Genomic DNA, 20,264 nt, shown 5'->3' on the forward strand with positions numbered 1-20,264 from the left:
AGAACTATATCGTATTTTGTGTTGAGTCTGCTGCTTGATGCCACATCCCACTGGCAGTTTGTTCAATAGAAACTTCTGCTATGAAAAAAAAAAGTAAATGTTTGTTCTAGTTTGCTAATGCTGCCAGAATGCAAAACACCAGAGATGGATTGGCTTTTATAAAAGGGGGTTTATTTGGTTACACAGTTACAGTCTTAAGGCCATAAAGTGTCCAAGGTAACACATCAACAATCGGGTACCTTCACTGGAGGATGGCCAATGGTGTCTGGAAAACCTGTTAGCTGGGAAGGCACATGGCTGGCGTTTGCTCTGAAGTTCTGGTTTCAAAATGGCTTTCTCCCAGGACGTTCCTCTCTAGGCTGCAGTTCCTCAAAAATGTCACTCTTAGTTGCACTTGGGGTATTTGTCCTCTCTTAGCTTCTCTGGAGCAAGAGTCTGCATTCAATGGCCATCTTCAAAATGTCTCTCATCTGTAGCTCCTGTGCTTTCTTCCAAGTGTCCCTCTTGGCTGAGGCTCCTTCTGTTTGTCAGCTCATTTATATGGCTCCACTGATCAAGGCCCACCCTGAATGGGTGGGGCCATGCCTCCATGTGAATATCTCATCAGAGTTATCACCTACAGTTGGGTGGGGCACATTTCCATGCAAACAACCTAATCCAAACATTCCAACTTAATCCCCACTAATATGTCTGCCCCACAAGATTGCATCAAAGAATATGGCTTTTCTGGGGGACATAATACATTCAAACCAGCACAATGTTCAAGAGAAGATGTGCAGCCCTCCCAGCTGCTGCTGCAGGAACTCTCCGGTACGTGGGAGAAGTGGTGTGTTTGTTCACCAAGAAGCCGAGGCAGGTGCCACCTTTGAGCTGTCCAGGCCGGGAAAACCCGCACGTGTGATCTGTGATCAAGCCGAGAGGGAGAAGGTGGCAGCGCTCGTGGGGTGTGAGGGTCAAATAGCCACCGGGCTTAGCAGCATGAGTCAGCAGCCGCCCGCGGAACCACCAGGCCCCCTCCTGGACCCAGCGGAGGTCCCGGTCCATAGCCAAGACCCCATCAACATGGAGGGCCAGCTGTCATCAGAAAGTATTAATTTAGAAGATAGTGTTCAACGTGTGTCTGTGAGAAAAGGTCTAAAAGTGAAGAGACCTCGTTGTGATGTATCACTGGTTAATTTAACGTGAAAATTTATGGCTCTTGTCAGATCTGCTCCTGGAGGAATTCTTGACTTAAACAAGGTAGCAACAAAGCTCAGAGTGAGAAAACGAAGGATATATGACATCACCAATGTCTTATCTGGGATCCACCTGATTGAAAAAAAGTCTAAGAATCATATTCGATGGATAGGATCTGATTTCAGCGATTGTGAAACAATAACGCAGCAAAAGAAGCTACAGGAGGAACTTTCTGACTTATCAGCAATGGAGGATGCTTTGGATGAGTTAATTAAGGAGTGTGCTCAGCAGTTGTTTGAATTAACAGATGACAAAGAAAATGAAAGACTAGCATATGTGTCGTATCAAGATATTCATAGCATTCAAGCCTTCCATGAACAGATTGTTATTGCAGTTAAAGCTCCACCAGAAACCAAATTGGATGTTCCACCTCCCAGAGAAAACTCTATAACAGTACATATAAGGAGCACCAAAGGACCTATTGACGTTTGTTTATGTGAAGTGGAGCAGAATAACACAAGTAACAAAATACCTGCAGATGGAGGGACCCTGTCATCGGAAAACACGCCTCAAGAACATCCTGAGGAAGAAGAAAATCCTCAGAAAAGTGAAGAATTACTTGAAGTGAGCTACTGACTCCCTGTAGCATTTGAGAATTCAGGTATTAAATTTTTGTCAGGGAAAATTTTGGTGGGGAGAAGGCATCCTAAATGGATGAATTTGCATCAAATTAGATTCTCAGAGCAAGGAATCATCTCTGGAGTTTTCTTGTTCCATTTAGTAGTATCATTAAGGGCTGTACTATCTCCTTCCCAGTCAATAGTGTTAAGAGCAGCAGTATCTTGGAGCAGTCCACTGCTTAGATTAATGGATAATTATGGTTTGTGCATTTGAAAGCAAATCTGTATCATTATTCACCACTTTTTTTTCAGTGAAATAGACATCTTGCCTACTGTAATAACTTCATCACAAAGAATATCACTGACACAGATGATCAGACTTGAAATGGCTAGTTCTTCATGGACTCTACCCTTTTTCTTCAAGGATTATATGTAGTATATAAAAATAAATTGCATTACATTGGTTCTTGTTTGCATTTAACTATTGCAAATTGAATAGGTATCCACAATGAATCTGAATGTGATGTCTTTGTTTATATCTGTATAATGTTTAGATTACTTATGAAAAATGTCTAAGTGAAACTTCACCATTTTTCCAATGTATGTATAGAGAGTAACTGATAAATTTTCTAATTTCTGTAACTTACTTGAACCCTCTGAATGAGGGTTAGAGGAGACGTTTCAAACTTATCTGTGTAGAATTATCATAAGTGTTCTATACATTTAAAGCTTATGAATATAATTAAAATATTTTCCTTTGTTCCCCAGTGCTAAAATTGGATTCTGATACTGCTTGATTTCTAGCTACCTGCAGATTATCGTATCTCACTATACTGGTGGCATGTCCCAAGGTGTTATGACCAAGTGCAGAAATCCCATCAGGTAATGACTCACTTAGATAATGACTCAGTGTGAAAAGCGAATTCAATGATGTTTAAAATTGGAAACTATTTTAAGGCTCTTTGCAAGCAGATTTGGTATATATTTCTGTCAGATTGCAAACTTGCTCTTCAGTCAGAGAGGTTTTACTTACAATGATCTGTTCCTTGTCCTCTTCCCAGCTCTGTTCCCACATTTCCGGTATCTATCCATTTCTACCTCATTCGGTAAGTCATTTACCGCTCTGTGCCTCAGTTTGCTCAGTAGTTTGCCATTACACTGTGAGCTCCTTGAGGGACTTTGTCTTATTTTTTGTTATATCCCAGCGCCTTGAACCACAGCTGGCACATAAAATGTGTCCAATAAATATTTGAACAACAACAAAAAGTAAATGATCTAGGCAACACATTGAAAGGCAAAGCTTATATTGGATAAAAAAAGCAGTAATCCAAATATATGCTCCTTACAATAAACATACTTTAAATATAAAAATGAAATATGCTAAAAGTAAAAGAATGCAAAAGATATTCCATGCAAACTCTAATCCAAAGAAAGCTGTGATGACTCTATTAATATCAAACTCGATTTTAGCATGAAGCATATAAATAGGTATAAAGAAGGCCATTTCAACATGATAGAGTTCAGATCATTAACAATCCTAAACATGTAAGTGCGTAATAACAGCTTCAAAAGACATGAAGCAAAAACTGAGCTACATGCATAGATAAATAGACAAATCTACAAATATTGTTGGAGCCACTAACTGGGAGAAACTATTTGCAAAACATATGTCTGATAAAGGACTTGTATGCAGCATATATAAAGAATGTCAAAACTCAATTGCAAGGAAACAAATGACCCAAAGTAAAAATGTTGAAAGAAGATATATGGATGATAAATGAGCACATAAAACCATGCTCAGCCTAATTATTCATTAGGAAAATGCAAATTAAAGCCACAACGAGATGCCATTACACACCTATTACAATGCATAAAATTGACAAGACTGACCATGCCTAGTGTTGGTGAGGATGTAGAGGAACTGGAAGTCTCATTTATTGCTGGTGGCAATGGAAAATGGTGAAAACACTTTGAGCAACAATCTGGCATTCTCACGCAGAGCTAAACATATGCTTACCATACAATCCAGCCTTGCTACTCCACAGTATAAAGCTAGCAGAAAAAAAAAATATGTCCATACAAAGACCTGGACACAGACATTCAGAGTAGATTTACTTTTAATAGCCACAAACTGGAAACAATCCACATGACCACCAACAGGTGAAAAGATAGAGAAATTGTGCTATATCCATACAACGAAATATTACTCAGCAATAAGAAGAATGAACTTACTGATTTTAAAAAAAATTATCTTAGTTTAAACAACCCAGAGAAGTAGAGTAAATGTTGTATAATTACGTTTCTATAAGAGTCCAGAAAATACAAAGCTAATCTGTTGCTAAAAAGTAGATCAGTGTTTGCTTGGCAAGGGGTGGGAAAGCGGCCAGGGAGAGATTACTATACAGAGAGAGCTCTAGGAGAGGCCTACTAGTTCTGGCTCAAGGAACAGGAAAGGGAGTTTCTAATGCTCTGAGTGGGGAAATGCCCCTGCCTTTGTTTTGGTAATCTCAACAGTTGTTCAGTGGTAAATCTTATTCTGGTGTTCTCCCAAATTCTTCCTGGTACTTACTTTTCAGAGTCCTCAGATATCTGCTTCATGATTCTGTCCCTGTTGTATAACTGTTACAGGACCAAGGCAGTGGATTGTTTGTCCACTGTGCTCAAATGACCAATTCCTGAGACGGGGGGTTTCCAAGAGTGAAAGTTTTTTACTAGGCATGAAGCAGGAGATCAGATGGCCTATCAGCCCAAAAATCTGTCTCCCTGAATGGCATTAATTCTGATAGTTTTATAGTATCAAAGTTGGACAGGTTTTAGGATAATGAGCGCAATGTCCCTAGATGATGTAATCAGAAGTGATTTAAATCTGCATATGCAGATTTATTACATGCTTAGTCACAGGATGTATGTAAAAAAATGGCGGGCTTAATATGATGGGCATGATCGGTTAAAGTCTAAGCTACTGGGCATGTCAGCCGGGCCCATTTTGGTTAGATCCAGCTTCGGTTATCAAGATGACTTTGGACTTGGGGTGGGTTAGTTCTGGGCTGACCCAAGACCCTTCATTAATAAATATTAGGGGCTATCTTTAGTGATCATAAGACTCTAAAGTTGAAAAACTGATAAATGGGTACAATTGAAGGTTAGTCACAAGGTTTTTATAATCACAAGGGCATAATGTAAAGGCTATACAATCATTATCAGAGATTAAGGCAGCTGGATTACAGCTCAGAGATTTCAGGTATTTCCCTATGTCTAATATACCAGAAAGTGAAAAAGGAATATTTATGTAATGATTCAGTAATCGCAATCAGCCCTTAAATCCTAACTTCTCAGTTACATAACAGCATTCACTGGGAGGCAGTGGATGGGGTGTGCTTACTCCATTTTACCCAGAACCAGAAGCTTTCATTCAGTGCATTCTCTTTTTTCTTTCCAGTATTTTTTTTTGTTACAGAAGTTTTACTTTTACAGAAAAATCATGCAGAAAATAAAGAGTTCCAACATAGTTCTGCTATTATTAACACCTTGCATCACTGTGGTACATTTGTTGCACTTGATGAAAGAATATTATTATATATGTATTATGAATGATAATCCATGGTTTACATTAGGGTTCACTGTTTCTGTTGTACAGTCCTATGGTTTGGGTTTTTAAAATTTTATTCTAACATATACACCACTTCATATTTCCCCTACTAATCACATTTAAGCATGTAATTCAGTGGTGTTAATTAAATTCACAATGTTGTGCCATCATCATTGCCATCCATTACCAAAACATTTCCATCAACCCATTTAGAAATTCTCCACCAATTAAGCATTAATTCTCCATTCCCTACCACCATTCTTGCCCCTGGTAACCAGTATTCTAGTTTCTGTCTCTATGAATCTGATTATTCTAATTATTTCATATCAGTGATATCATACTACATTTGTCCTCTTGTGTCCAGCTTATTCCACTCAACATGATGTTTTCAAGGTTCATCCATGTTGTTGCATGTATCAGAACTTCATTTCTTTTTATGGCTGAATAATATTCTATTGAACGTATGTTACCACATTTTGCTTATCCATTCATCTGTTGATGGACACTTGGGTTGCTCCCAACTTTGGGCAATTGTTTAAAATGCCACTATAAACATCTGTGTGCATGCATTCTTTGTGCCCCTCCTTTCAATTATTTTGATTATAGACTTAGAAGTGGGACTGCAGGTTAAATGGTAACAATTTAACCCGATTGTTAAATGATGAACAGCCAAACTGTCTTCCATAGTAGCTGCACCATTTTGCATTCTCACCAACAACGAAAGACTGTTCCCATTTCTTCACATCCTCTGCAACACTTACAATTTTCCATTTTATAAATTGTAACCAGTCCAGTGGGTGTGATATATCATCTCATTCTGGTTTTGATTTGCATTTCATGTTTGACTAAATACAATGAGCATCTTTTCATTGTGCTTTTTTGCCATTTGTTATCTTCTTTAGAGAAATGACTATTCAAGTCTTTTGCCCACATTTTAATTGGGTTGTTTGTCTCTTTGTTGTTGCATTGTAGGATTTCTTTATATATTTTGTATATTGAGCCCTTGCCAAAGGGTCTCTAAGTATTTTCTGCCATTCTGTAGGGTTTATTTTCTTTCATTATAAAGTCCTTTGATGTGCCAAAGTTTTTATTTTCATGAGGATCCATTTATCTATTTTTCTTTTCTTGTTTGTACTTTGGGTGTAAAGTCCCAGAAACCACTGCCTAACACAAGGTCTTGAAGATGCTTCCTTATGTTTTCTTCTAGGAGTTTGATAGTGTTGGTTCTTATATGTAGGTCTTTGATCCATCTTGAGTTGTCTTTTGTATAGGCTGTGAGGTAAGGGTCCACCTTCATTCTTTTGCACATGGACATGCAGTTTTCCCAGCACCATTTGTTGAGGAGACTATTCTTTCCCAATTGAGTGTACTTTGAATACTTGTCCCACTGGCCTTAGATGTGAGGGATTATTTCTGAACTCTCAATTTGAATCCATCAGTCAATATGTCTATCCTTATACCAGTACCATGGTGTTTTGATTACTGTGGTTTTGTAATAAGTATTAAGATCAGGAAGTGTGAGTCATCCAACTTTGTTCTTTGTCAAGATGGGTTTGGCTATTCAGGGCCCCTTGCCCTACTATATAAATTTGATGAGTGGCTTTTCCATTCCTGCAAAGAAGGCTACCAGAATTTTGATTGGGAGTGTGTTGAATATATAAATTGCTTTGGGTAGAGTTGATATCTGAATGATATTTAGTGTCCCAATCCATGAAATTGGAATGTTCTTCCATTCTTTAGGCCCTCTTTGAGTTCCTCTAGCAATGTTTTGTGATTTTCTCTGTACAAATCCTCTACATCCCCGGTTAGATTTAATTGTAGATGTTTGTGGGTTTTTTTGCAATTTTAAATGGAATTTCTTTTCTTTTTCTTGTTCAGATTGTTCATGACTGGGGTCTAGAACCATTACTGATTTGGGGGTGTTGATATTGTACCCCACTGGTTTGCTGAATATGCTTATTAGTTTTAGTAGTTTCGATGTGGATTTTTCAGGATTTTTTGTCTACAGGATAAAGTCATCTGCAAATAGGGAAAATTTTACATATTCCTATCAAGTTGGATGCATTTTATTTCTTCTCTTGCCAGATTGCTCTAAGAAGAACTTCCAGTGCAATATTGAATAACAGTGGTGACAGTGGGCATCCTTTTTCTCCCCTGATCTTTGAGGCAAAGTTTTCAGTCTTTCCCCAGTGAATATGAATTTAGTGGTGGGATTTTCATATATGCCCTTTATTATGTTGAGGAAGTTTCCTTCTATTCCTAGTTTTCTAAGTGTTTTAATCAAGAAGGGGTGCTGCATTTTGTCAAATGCCTTTTCTTTGTCAAGTGAGATGATAATGTGGTTTTTTTTTCCTTTCTTCTGTTAATGTGGTGTATTACATGAATTGATTTTCTTATGTTGAACTACCATTGCATACTTGTGATCAATCCCATTGATCATGGCCTATAATTCCTTTAATATGCTGTTGGATTCAGTTTGCTAGTATTTTATTGAGGGCCTTTGCCTACATATTCGTAAGGGATATTGATATGTGATTTTCTTTTCCTATGGCTTCTTTATCTGGCTTTGGTATTAGGGCAATGTTGGCCTCTTAGAATGAGTGAGGTAATGTTTCCCTCCTATTCCATTTTTTGGAAGAGTTTGAGCAGGATTAGTGTTAATTCTTCTTGGAATGTTTCGTAACATTGACTAGTGAAGCCGTCTGTTGCTAGGCTTTCGTTTGTTGAGAGGTTTTTGATTACTGATTCAATTTCTTTCCTTCTTATTGATCTGTTTAGATCTTCTATTTTTTCTTGAGCCAGTGTGGGGACTTTGTTTTTAGGAATTTGTCAATTTCATCTATTTTTTTGGTGTACATGTTCACTGTATCCTTTTTTTAATTACTTTATTTACAAACAAAATAAAGCAAAGCAATGGGAAAAACAAATATCCTGAAATAACTTCATTCCTTTGCTGTATTCTTTTAAAATTGTTTTTCTGTATGTTCTATGGTAATATCCCTTCTCTCATTTCTAATTTTAGTTACCTGTAACTGATCTCTTTTTTTCTTCATGAATCTAGCTAAAGGCTTATGGATTTTATTGATCTGTTTAAAGACCCAACTTTTGGTTTTGCTGATTTTCTCTATACTTTTTTGGTTCTGTATTTCATTCCTCCCCACTCTTAATCTTTGCTATTTACTTCCTTCTGTTGCCATTGGTTTTAGTTTGCTTTTCTGTCTCTAGATGCTCTAGTTGTTATGTTAGGTCCCTGATGTGAGATCTTTTTTCTTTTTAATGTAAGCATTTGGAGCTATAAATTTCCCTTGCAGCACTGCCTTGCTTAATCCCATGAAGTTTAGTATAACATGTTTTCCATTTCATGTTTCTCAAGATATTTCCTAATTTCCTTTGTGATTTATTATTTGACCCATTAGTTGTTGAAGAATACATAATTTAATTTACACATATTTCTGAATTTTCTATTTTTCCCTCTGTTATTGATATCTAGTTTCATTCCTTTTGGTCAGACAAGATACATTGTTTGATTTCAAAATTTTTAAATTTATTGAGACTCATTTTGTGATTTAACATGTGGTCTATCTTGGAGAATGATGCATGTGCACTCAAGAAAAAATGTGCATTCCACTGCTGTTGGGAGAATTGTTCTATATATGCCTGTTAAGTCCTGTTGGTTTAGAGTATCATTAAGTCCTACTGAGATTCATTGGGCCATACCTTAACGAAGTAACCTCATGGAAAGGTCCTATTTACAATGGGTTCACATTCACAAGAATGGACTAAGTTTAAGAACATATTGTCTGTGGTACTTAACTCCATACCGCCACTCACACACTGAACATTTTTATATTTTAAAGTTTTAACTCTTGGTTTTAGTACCTGAGCTGTTTCTTATGTTTGTATACAGCTAGTGATATGACAGAGAATTTCCTGAGTGCCAGGAGCTAACCAAAACACAAAAAACAAAACAAAAAGAACCTTCCACACTGTTTGCAAATTGGCTCTGCTTTGGCTGGTGATTTCCTTCACAGTTTAGCCCTCTTACCCAGAAGATCAGCCCACTGCAAATGTTAAGTACAGGATCCTTTCTGTCTTATCTGTGCCTGCCTGGAGCCATGGAGCGGGCTTCATTTCCTGGGCCTCTGTTTGCTCCTGACATTAGGAATTCCCCTAGTTTACAGTTCCCAAGCCTTGGGATGCCCTATCTACTGTCTTTTAAATAGACTTGTCCCCCTCCTGGTGCTCTATTGTGTGTCTTAATGCAGGTGTTCCTTTGTCCCAGGCAGCTTCCACTTAATTGTTTCTTGCACTCCTTTGGCTGTCTACAAGCTGCTTCTCTGCATTCAGGACAAATTCTGGGATGGCGAGCCCAAGACAAGTTTCTTAGTTGTCTTTCAGACTTCCACCTGATAGACTGGCACTGACATATAGGCACCCCACTATGGACACAGTGGTCACTCTGCTCCTTTTAGAACAGGGCCAGGGGCCAACAATGAGAGTGTAGGCTGGCTCCACACTTTGCTAGGGAGGAGGTGAGGAAGGGACCAGCAAGGGCACCAGGAACTTCTCCCTTGGCTCTTGACGCTGCATTTTCTTGATTTGGCAGTCCTCCTGTTACTGTAGCCCTTGAACTGTTTTCCATAGTTTTGAGCAAGGGTACTGTCTTTAAGATTCCTCTGCCGCTTTTGCATGAGGGAGTTTGGAAAAATGATCACTCTCAGAGCTGGACAGCAGGTATCTGAAGTAGCTGATCAAAACCAGTAATCAGTGATCAGACAACACACCCCTGGAAATTGGAGGACTAGTCCTTATAGCCACCATGGCATGAGCAAGCTGCACCAGGAGGCCAGGCTGCAGTCCCCCCTGCTCCTTGCTATGAGGCTGGGGAATGGGGGATTGTATCCACTGTAGGGAAGGTGAAATTCACTGGTATTTACCCCAATATACCAGCCTCTTCCTCCAGCTGCTCCTTGGATGCTGCACAGTGTTCCACTAGACTCGGGAGTTTCAAAAGAGCTGATTCAGTCAGGTCCTGCCAGTTCAGTAGTTGCTTAGGTGGAGGGACTAATTTCTGGAGTTTCCTACTCTGCCATCTTCCCACTCATTCAGTGTATTCTTAATCATTACTGTACTTCAGCACTTCAGGGAGACTTTCTCTACTTGTGTGGAGGGATTCTTCTGTATAAAAGAGCAAGGATCACTGTGATGGTTAGGTTCATGTGTCAACTTGGCCAGGTGATGGTGCCCAGGTGTCTGGTCAAGCAAGCACTGGCCTAACCGTTACTGCAAGGACATTTGTGGCTGGTTAATAAACAGTCAATTGATTGCATCTGTGGTTGGTTACATCAATGAAGGGAGTGTCTTCTGCAATGAGAGTATTCAATCAGCTGGATTTCATCCAATCAGTTGAAGGCTTTTAAGGGAGAAGAGAGATAACGTTCACTTTTCCTTCAGCCAGCCAGACTCTCATGGGGAATTCACTGAAGCCCCTCATTGTAGTGACAGCTTGCAGCCTACCCTATGGAATTTCTCTTCTTCAGCTAGCCAGCCTCTCTTGGGGCGTTCACCAAAGACCTTCATCAGAGTTGCCAGCTTGCTGCCTGCCCTACGGAATTTGGACTCATGCATCCCCACAGTTGTGTAAGATGCTTTTATAAAATCTCATATATACAGATATCTCCTGTTGATTCTGTTTCCATAGAGAACCCTGACTAATACAATCCCTGACCCAGCTTGGCTGAATTCTGGATTGTATGAACAAGAGAGAAAGAGACACAGATGCCTGAATTGCAATATGCCAAAATCAGCTGTCAGCAGAGTCTAATCAATAGGACTAATGTTCAGGGCAGGGAAAAATAAAGAAAAAAGGAGAGACAGTGTTTGAAGTTATTATCAATGTTGGCTTTTATTGGCAAAGCATCCAGGGCCCTGCAAAAGAGAGGGGATGGAGTCTGCATCGTGGCACAGAGCCCTTTCTTCTGTCCAGATGTGCACAGTAACTCCATCTTGCTGGAACATCAAGGACACATGAAGGAGGCAGGCAATGAGGCTGGTAAGGTAGGCAGGACCCAGAATGCAAAAAAGGAGATGGGAGATTCCTTAGTGTTATTAAAGAACAAACAAACAAAAAACCTACTGTATACCTTTCCTCCATGGCTTACTTTGACATTTGCATTACAGTTTTACAAGGGCTTTCTTGAGATATAATTGACATACCACAAAATTCACACATTTAAAGTGTACAATGCAGTGACTTCTAGTAAATTTATAGACTTGTGCAATGTCACCACAATCCAGTCCTAAAATTTTCCATCAACTCTAAAGGATCCCTTGTATTTTCACTCCATTCTTAGTAATGGGACTGCTGGAGTGTATGGCAATTTTATATGTAGCTTCTTGAGGAACTGACAAACTGCCTTTCAGAGCTGTTGCACCATTCTACAGTCCTGTGATTGCAGTGGCTAGAACCTCCAGTACAATGTTGAATAGAAGTGGTGAGAGCAGAGAAGTAGTGAGAGTGGGAAATGTGTTCAGTCTTTCACCACTAAATAAGAGGTGAGCTGTGGGGTTTTCATAGATGCTCCTTATCAGGTTGAGGACATTCCCCTCCATCCCTAGTTGGTTGACAGTGTTTATCCTGAATGGGTGTGGGACTTTGTCAAATGCTTTTTCCGAGTCCATTGAGCTGATCACATGTTTTTTTTTTCCTTTGTTATATTAATATATTGTATTGTTTTACTTGAGTCTTGAATGAATCTTTTTAAATTTCAGTTTTATTGAGATATATTCACATACCCTACAATCATCCACAGTGTACAATCAGTTGTTCACCATACCATCATATAGTTGTGCACTCATCACCAAAATTAATTTTTGAACATTTTCTTTACTCCAAAAAAATAAAAATAAGAATAAAAATAAAAGTAAAAAAGAACACCCAAAACATCCCACACTCCCCCATAACCCCCTATTATTCACATTTGTCCCCATTTTTCTACTCATCTGTTCAACACTAGATAAGGGGACTGTGAGCCACAAGGTTTTCACAATCACCTGATCACACAGTGTAAGCTATATAGTTATACAATCATCTTCAAGAATCAAGGCTTCTGGGTGCAGTTCAACAGTTTCAGGTATTTCCTTTTAGCTACTGCAATACACTAAAAACTAAAAAAGGATACCTATATAACACGTAAGAATAACATCCAGAATGACCTCTGGACACCATTTGAAATCTCTCAGCCACTGAAACTTTATTTTGTTTCATTTCGCTTCACCCTATTGGTCAAGAAGTCTTTCTCAATCCCATGATGCCGGGTCCAGGCTCATCCCGGGGAGTCACGTCCCATGTTGCCAGGGTGATTTACACCCCTGGGAGTCATGTCCCGCGTGGGGGGAAGGGCATCAAGTTTATCTGCAGAGTTGGCTTAGAGAGAGCGGCCATATCTCTGGGGATGACTCTTAGGCACAATTATAAGTAGGCTTAGCCTCTCCTTCGCAGTAACAAGCTTCATAAGGGCAAGCCCCAAGATTGAGGGTTCAGCCTTCTAAATTGCTAGTCCCCAGTGCTTCTGAGAATTTCAGGAATTCTCCAGGTGGGGAAGTTCAATACTCCCACATTTTTCCTGGGTGCCTCAAGGGGGCTTTGCAAATACATTTTTACTCTCTGCCCAAATTACTCTACAATGTATCAGGGCTTCACACTAACCTGTACAAACCAACTGGATCTCACTCCCTATTCAAAGTTCCATGTAATTATGGTGTTTGAATAAACTGATCATACAAGTTAAATTATATAGTGTGCAACAGAAAATATAGATTTTCCACCAAATAAACATTACTTACTCTGGTCTCACACAGAAGTTGAAGTTTCAATACACTGTCAATATTGTCCTTTAACCTTTAGTCTGATTTGCCTTAGTCCTAACCAGATCAGCTTCATTCATATCTCTAATTGAAGTCTGAACTCTTTTTCAGAACCAAGTCTGTTTCGTTCATATCTCTAATTGAAGTCTGATCTCTTTTCCAGCTTCTTTAACATTTGCCGAATGGGGTAATGCTGACATTCATAGCTGCTGAACTTGGGCTCTGAGTCTCAGGTGTCACATAGATACCCGAAGTTCCAGGGACAAACCAGGATATACATCAAGATTTCAGCATCTCAGAATTTAGAAATAACCCTTACAACTCAGGAAGAGAGGTAACTGCTGTAGGATCTTACAATCTAGGAACATTTACCATAAACCTTCCCCTGATAACCTATGCTTTCAGATTCAATTCTGAGTTTGCACATTATAGTTAGTCTTTATTAGTGAGGCATCATAGTGTTTTTCTTTTCATTTCTAGTTTATTTCCTTTTAATGTGATTATAGATAATATTAGGTTTAAGTCTATCATCTTGCTATTTTCTGTTTGTCCAATCTATTATTTGTTTTGCTTTTCCTCCATTTCTGTAGATAAGTTTTATGATTCCATTTTGCCTCTTTTCTTGGCTTATAACAATGTTTCCATTGTTATTGAATATTTCTTTAGGGTTTATAGTATACATTTTTAATTTATGACATTCTACATTTAAGTGTAATTTATACTATTTTAAGTATAGTATAAGAATCTTACAATGCTATACTTACATATGCCCAGGTTTTGATACTGTTGTTCTTTTACTTATACATATGCTATAAACCCATTACATTGTTATTTTTCTTAATTGTATAACTCAGTGGATTTTAACATATTCACAAAGTTGTTGAACATCACCCATATCTTATGCCAGAATATTTTCATCACCCCAAAAAGAAACTGTGTACACCTTAGTCATTGCTTCCCATTCCCCTCACCCTCAATCCATGGCAACCATTAGTCTACTTTCTCTTTGCATGTGTCTTTTGCATGTGTTTTTTTTAAATGGTCAAATATCCTTTAAAGATATTTAAATAACAAAAAAATATATATTATTTTCCCACATAGTGACCCTTTCCCACATAGTGATGCTGTTCATTCCTTTTGCATCGATCCACATTTACACCGGGGGTCATTTTCTTTCTGCCTCAAGACTTCCTTTAACATTACATGTAGTGTGGGCCGCCTGGTGATTAATTATTCCAGGTATTGTGTGTCTGAGAGACTCCTCTTTTTACGTCTTCATTTCTCAAAGATTTCTCAGGAGGAGGTTACTCAATTGCAGGTAGACAGTTTTGCTTTCAATGCTTTAAAGATTTTCTTCCACTGTCTTCTTGCTTGCAGTATTTCTTACGAGAATTCTGCCATCTTTATCACTGACTTTGTGCAGTCTGATTAACATATGTTTTGCTATAGTCTTCTTCATGTTTCTTGTGTTTGGCAGTCATGCTGCATGAATCAATAGTTTATTAGTTTCTGTTACATTTAGAAAACTTTCAGGCCATATTTGTTCAAATATTTCTTCTAACCTGTGCCCCCCTCTTTTTTTTTGGTAAAATGCCAAAGTTGTAACATTCATGTCTTCTGAGTTGCAGAAACAGGAGAAATAGTAAGGTGCACAAAAGTATTTGACAGAATAATGGCTGAAATGTCACAAACTTGGCAACAGACATAAACATATAGGTTTGACAAGGATAATTCTCATGACTGGAATTCTTGTCAGAAACAACAGAGGACAGAGAAAGTGGAAAAAATTTTGGATGCTTAAAAATAAGAACTTTTAACCCAAATTCCATATCCAGGGTAAAAGTCCTTCAGGAATGAAGGTCAAATAAATACATTATCAGATGAAGTAAGAAATGCATTATCAGATGAAAGAAACAAAAATAATTTGTAATTTGTAATTTTTAAATAGGTCAAACTTAAACATTTGGAAATGGATATAGGTGATAGTAGTATGTTATTGTGAGTATAATTAGCAGTGCTGAATTGTGGGTGAATGTGGTGGAAAGGGGAAGCTTAGAGTCATGTATGTCACAGAAGGAAAGCTGGAGGAGAAAACATGGGAATGTATGACACAGTGAACCTGGTGGTGGACAATGATTAACAGTACAAATGCAAAAAACTCTCTCATGAATTAGAACGAATGTACAGCATTACTACAAGGTGTTAATAATAGAGTGGTATGTGGGGAAAATGTATCGATTGCAAACTATGGATTATAGTTACCAGTAATATCTTAATATTCTATCATCAACGGTAACAAAAGTACTACACAAATACTAGGAGTCAATAATAGGGGGGATGTAGGGTATGGGAAGGTTTGTTTTTTTCTAATTTTCTTTCTTTTTGAGTAATGAAAATGTCCTACAATTGATTGTGGTGATGAATGCACAATTAAGTGATGATAATGTAAGTCATTGATTGTATACTTTGGATTAATTGCATGGCGTGTGAATATATCTCAATGGAGTTGCAAAAAATGTAAAAATTGTCTAAACATGCCAATTAAAAGATAGAGATTGTCATAATGTATAAAAAATAATGTTAACCAACTCTATGCTGTCTACAACAAATTCACTTCCAATATAAAGATGCAGGTAGATATACTGGGTTGAAAAATATCCCTCCCCCCCAAATTACTGTCTCACAGGTATCTCAGAATGTGACCTTATTTGGAAATAAGGTCTTTGCAAATGTAGTTAGTTAAGGATCTTGAGTGGAAATCATCCTGGCTTTACGGTGAACCCTAAATCTAGTGACTGGTGTCCTTATAAGAAGAGGAGAGGACACAGGGTGATGCACACAGAGCATAAGCCCATGTGAAGATGGAGGCATGGCTTGGATTTATGCTGCCAGAAGCCAAGGAAAACCAGGAGCCACCAGAAGCTGGAAGAGGCAAGGAAGGATTCTTCCCCTAGAGCCAATGAAGGGAGCATGGCCCTGCCAACACCTTGATTTTGGTCTTCTGCCCTCCAAAACTCTGAGAGAATACATGTCTGTTGTTTTAAACCACCAAGTTTGAAGTAGTTGTTTTGGCAACCCTAGGAAACTAACTCAGTAGGTTAAAAGTAAAAGGAAGGAAAAAAGATACTTGGACAACAGCAATCAAAGGAAAGCTGGAGTGGCTTTATTGGTATCTGACAGAGAAGCCCTTAGACCTTAGCAAAGAAAATTACTGTGTACAAAGGAGACATTACATAATGATAAAATGACAATTCACTGAGAAGACATAATTATCCTAAATGTGTATTCATCTAACAACAGGTCAGCAAAATACCTGTAACCGAACCTCACAGAACTGAAAATAGAAATAAAGAAATTCACAATTATAGTTGGAGAATTCACCACCTCTTCTCTCAGTAATTGATAGAACAAGTACTCAGAGGATCAGCAAGGATATAGAATTGAATGACAACATAAACTGAATGACAACATAAACTAAACGTATAGAACATTCCACCAAACAACATATGAATACACTTATTTCCAAGAGTACAAGGACATTTCACTAAGATGGACCACATCCTGGCTCATAAAACAAGCCTTAACCAATTTAAAAGAATTAAAGTATCCATAGTATGTTCATTGCCTATTTGTGGAATTAAAACAAATCAATAACAAAAAAATTTAAACACTTGAAAATTAAACAATACACATGTCAATAATCCATGGGTCAAAAGGAAAGACTCAAAGGACATTAGAACATATTTTGAACTGAATGAAAATGAAAAGAAAACAAGTCAAACTTCATGAGTTCATTTATTGAGATATCCCTTAGAGGGAAATTCATGGCATTAATAAGCTTGTGTTGGAAAAGAAGAAAGATCTCTAAATAAGAACAAAGCTTCCTCTTGGAGAAAGTAAAAAGAAAAAGAAATGATAAGTATATCAAAAGCAAGCAGAAGGAAGGGATTACTAAAAATAAGAGAAAAAAACATCACTGAACTTTAAAGAGAAAAGCAAGAGAGAAAAATCAATTAAACTGAAAGCTGGGTACTTGAAATGATCAATAAAATTTATAACCCCCTAGCAAGACTCATGAAGAAATGAAGATAGAAGAAACAAGTTGGCAATAGCAGGAGTAAAACTGGGGACTTCACTAGAGACCCAGCAGGATATGACGGGATAATAATGTAATACCACAAATAACTCTACACACACAATTCAAGTGCTTAGGTGGAATGGGCCATTTCTTTGAAATCCACCAACTACCGAACCCATCCAAGTGAAAATAGATAGTGTGTGTAGTCCTATATCTTTTAAAGACATCAGATTCATAGTTTAAAAGCCTTTGGTAAAAATCTCCAGGCCCAGATGGTTTCACTGGTAAATTCTATGAAATATTTGGAAGAAATCACACCAATTCCACACAATTTATTCAACAAACAGAAGCAGAGGAAGCACTTCCAACTGATTATATGTGGCTAGCCTTGCCCTGATACCAAGGAAAGAAAATTACATACCAATATTCCACATTACTATAAACACAACATTCCTCAACCAAATACTAGCAAATCAAATCCAGCAATATATGAAAAGAATAATACACCACAATCAAGTAGGTTTTGTCTCAGGAATGCAAAGGTGGTCCAATCTTTGAAAATCAATCAACATTTTCAACAGATTAAAAAGATACATTAATCAATTAATGTAATTCACAGAATAGGAAGAAAACTACATGATCATATTAAGAAATGTAGAAAAACCTTTTGACAAGATTCAAAATCCACTGACAATATAAAAACTCTCAGCACATTAGAAATAGCAGGCAACTTCTTAGACATGGTAAAAGGTATCTACTACTACAATGGATGGAGGTGGCCTGTGCCACTTTGGCTATATTATGTCCCCCAGAAAAAGCCATGATCTTTTAATCCAATCTCATGGAATATTGGGATTGGGTTGTTTCCATGGAGATGTGACCCACCCAACTGTGAGTGACACCTTTGGTTAGGGTGTGACCTCTGATTGAATGTTTCCATGCAGGTGTGGCCCCGCACATTCATTGTGAGCCTTGATTAGTTCACTGGAGCCCCATAAAAGCCCAGACAGAAGGAGCTCCCTGCTTGCTGCAGCTGAGGGACACATTTTGAAGATGGCCATTGAAAGCTGACGCTTTGGAGAACGCCACTTTGAAATGCAACCTGGGAGCAAGCAGATGTCAGCCACGTGCCTTCCCAGCTAACAGAGGTTTTCCAGACGCCAATGGCCATCCTTCAGTGAAGGTACCCTATTGTTGATATCTTACCTTGGACCTTTATGGCCTTAAGACTATAACTTTGTAACCAAATAAACCCCTTTTATAAAAGCCAATCCATTTCTGGTATTTTGCATAATGGCAGCATTAAAACTGGAACATGGCCCAACTATACATCGATGGGTGAATGGAAGGGGAAGCTGTGGTATATACATACAATGGAATATTGAGCAGCTGCAAGAAGGAATTGAAGTTGTGAGACATGCAACCAGGTGAATGAACCTTGAGGACATTATGTTGCCTGTAATAAGCCAGAAATGAAAGGACAAATATTGTAAGGCCTTACTAATATAAACTAACCATAATGAGCAAATGCTGAGAATTGAATTCTCTGGTTATTAGGGGATAGAATGTGGGCAGAGATTGGGCAATAAATGATTAAGGAGTACAGGATGTTCAATAATACTTATTGCAAAGATTCCTAGATTGTAAGCTCTTACAGCAGTCACATCTCTTCCTGAGTTCTAACTGTAATTTAAGAGAAGTTTCTTTGGTACAAAATTTATATTCTGTGTAGTACACTGTTTAATTTTACCTGTATGGTCAGTTTATTTAAACAAAATAATTACATGGAACCTAGAATAGTGAATGAGATCTTGTTATTCTCTACAGGTTAATGTAATACCCCGATACATCCCAGAGTATTTTGGGCAAAAATTAAAAAAGTATTTGCAAAGTGCCCTGAAGGGACTAGGGAAAAATGTGGAAATACTAAACTTCCCCAGCTGAGGAATACCTGATATCCTCACAAGCATTAGGGACTCCCAATTTAACAAGTCAAGCTCTCAATGTTGCATCCTGCTGTTATGAAACTTATTCCTGCAAAGGAGTGTTAGGTTTTTTTGACCAAGAAGAGAAGATATCAAAGGTCAATTGGAGAAAGTTTTATTGTAGCCATGCACAGGCAGGCTGAAGCCTAAGAGTGGCAATAGCCCCAAACAAAGTTGGGAGTACAGTTTTATAGCTTTTTGGGGAGGGAGGTTGGGGGAATAATTATTGGTGGGTAAGATAGAGAAGTAAGGAGTTGAGTCATGGGATTGGTTTGCTCAGGGTATGGTAAGGAGTTGATGTTAGTGTAAGATAAGGAGTTGATGTTTTTCTGTCCTCGCTCAGACTGTTACGTTAGCTAAGAGTGGGTTTTATGTAAACAGTCATGTTGGTTGTGGGGAGAGCTTCCTGGAATATTTGCTAGGGGTGTGTTGTGTAAGTGTTGGGGGTGGAGAGTTTTGCCTAACATTCCAGGCTTTTTCTTTTATTTTCTAGGGGTGCCAAGGGGGTACAGGTCTGTTCTTCTGTATCTGCTTCCAGCTTCTGGGGGGCATAGAGTTGTCCCTATGTTTGTTGCAGGGTAGTGGCTGGCAAGGTTGTGTTCATTGGAGGAGAAGCATGTCATCGACCACCTGGTTTGTTACAGCTTGAACAGTTCTGCGAATAAACTTGTTTAGAATTTGTAAGAAACAATGTCCCAGAATGAACGTAGAGGAGATGAGAAGTAGGATAGGAGAAGCGGAAGGAGAGTGGCAGGATTGATAGTAAAACCGTAGGAGACAGTAACGTGAGGAGCTTGTTTTAGGGTGAGGAACATTTACATTTTGTGAATTATTAGGCACATACATACAGCATTGAATATTAATTAATGCTTTGGGTGGTGGTTAGAATATTTAATGCCATTTTGTTTTACAAAACCACTTTTTTAAGTTGTGAGGTTCCATTGTTAAGC

The 20,264-nt window shown here is 38.2% G+C and overlaps 1 protein-coding gene and 1 pseudogene across 4 annotated transcripts in view; one reads left to right on the forward strand and one right to left on the reverse strand.

Annotated features, from left to right (window-relative positions):
- LOC119523534 (P antigen family member 3-like) overlaps positions 1–20,264 on the reverse strand; it is a 170,454-nt gene that overhangs the window by 48,932 nt on the left and 101,258 nt on the right. The gene's annotated exons all lie outside the window — the stretch shown is intronic.
- On the forward strand, positions 979–1,812 carry LOC119522149 (annotated as a pseudogene).

Source organism: Choloepus didactylus, chromosome X (assembly GCF_015220235.1).
Source record: "Choloepus didactylus isolate mChoDid1 chromosome X, mChoDid1.pri, whole genome shotgun sequence".
NCBI lineage: Eukaryota > Metazoa > Chordata > Mammalia > Pilosa > Megalonychidae > Choloepus > Choloepus didactylus.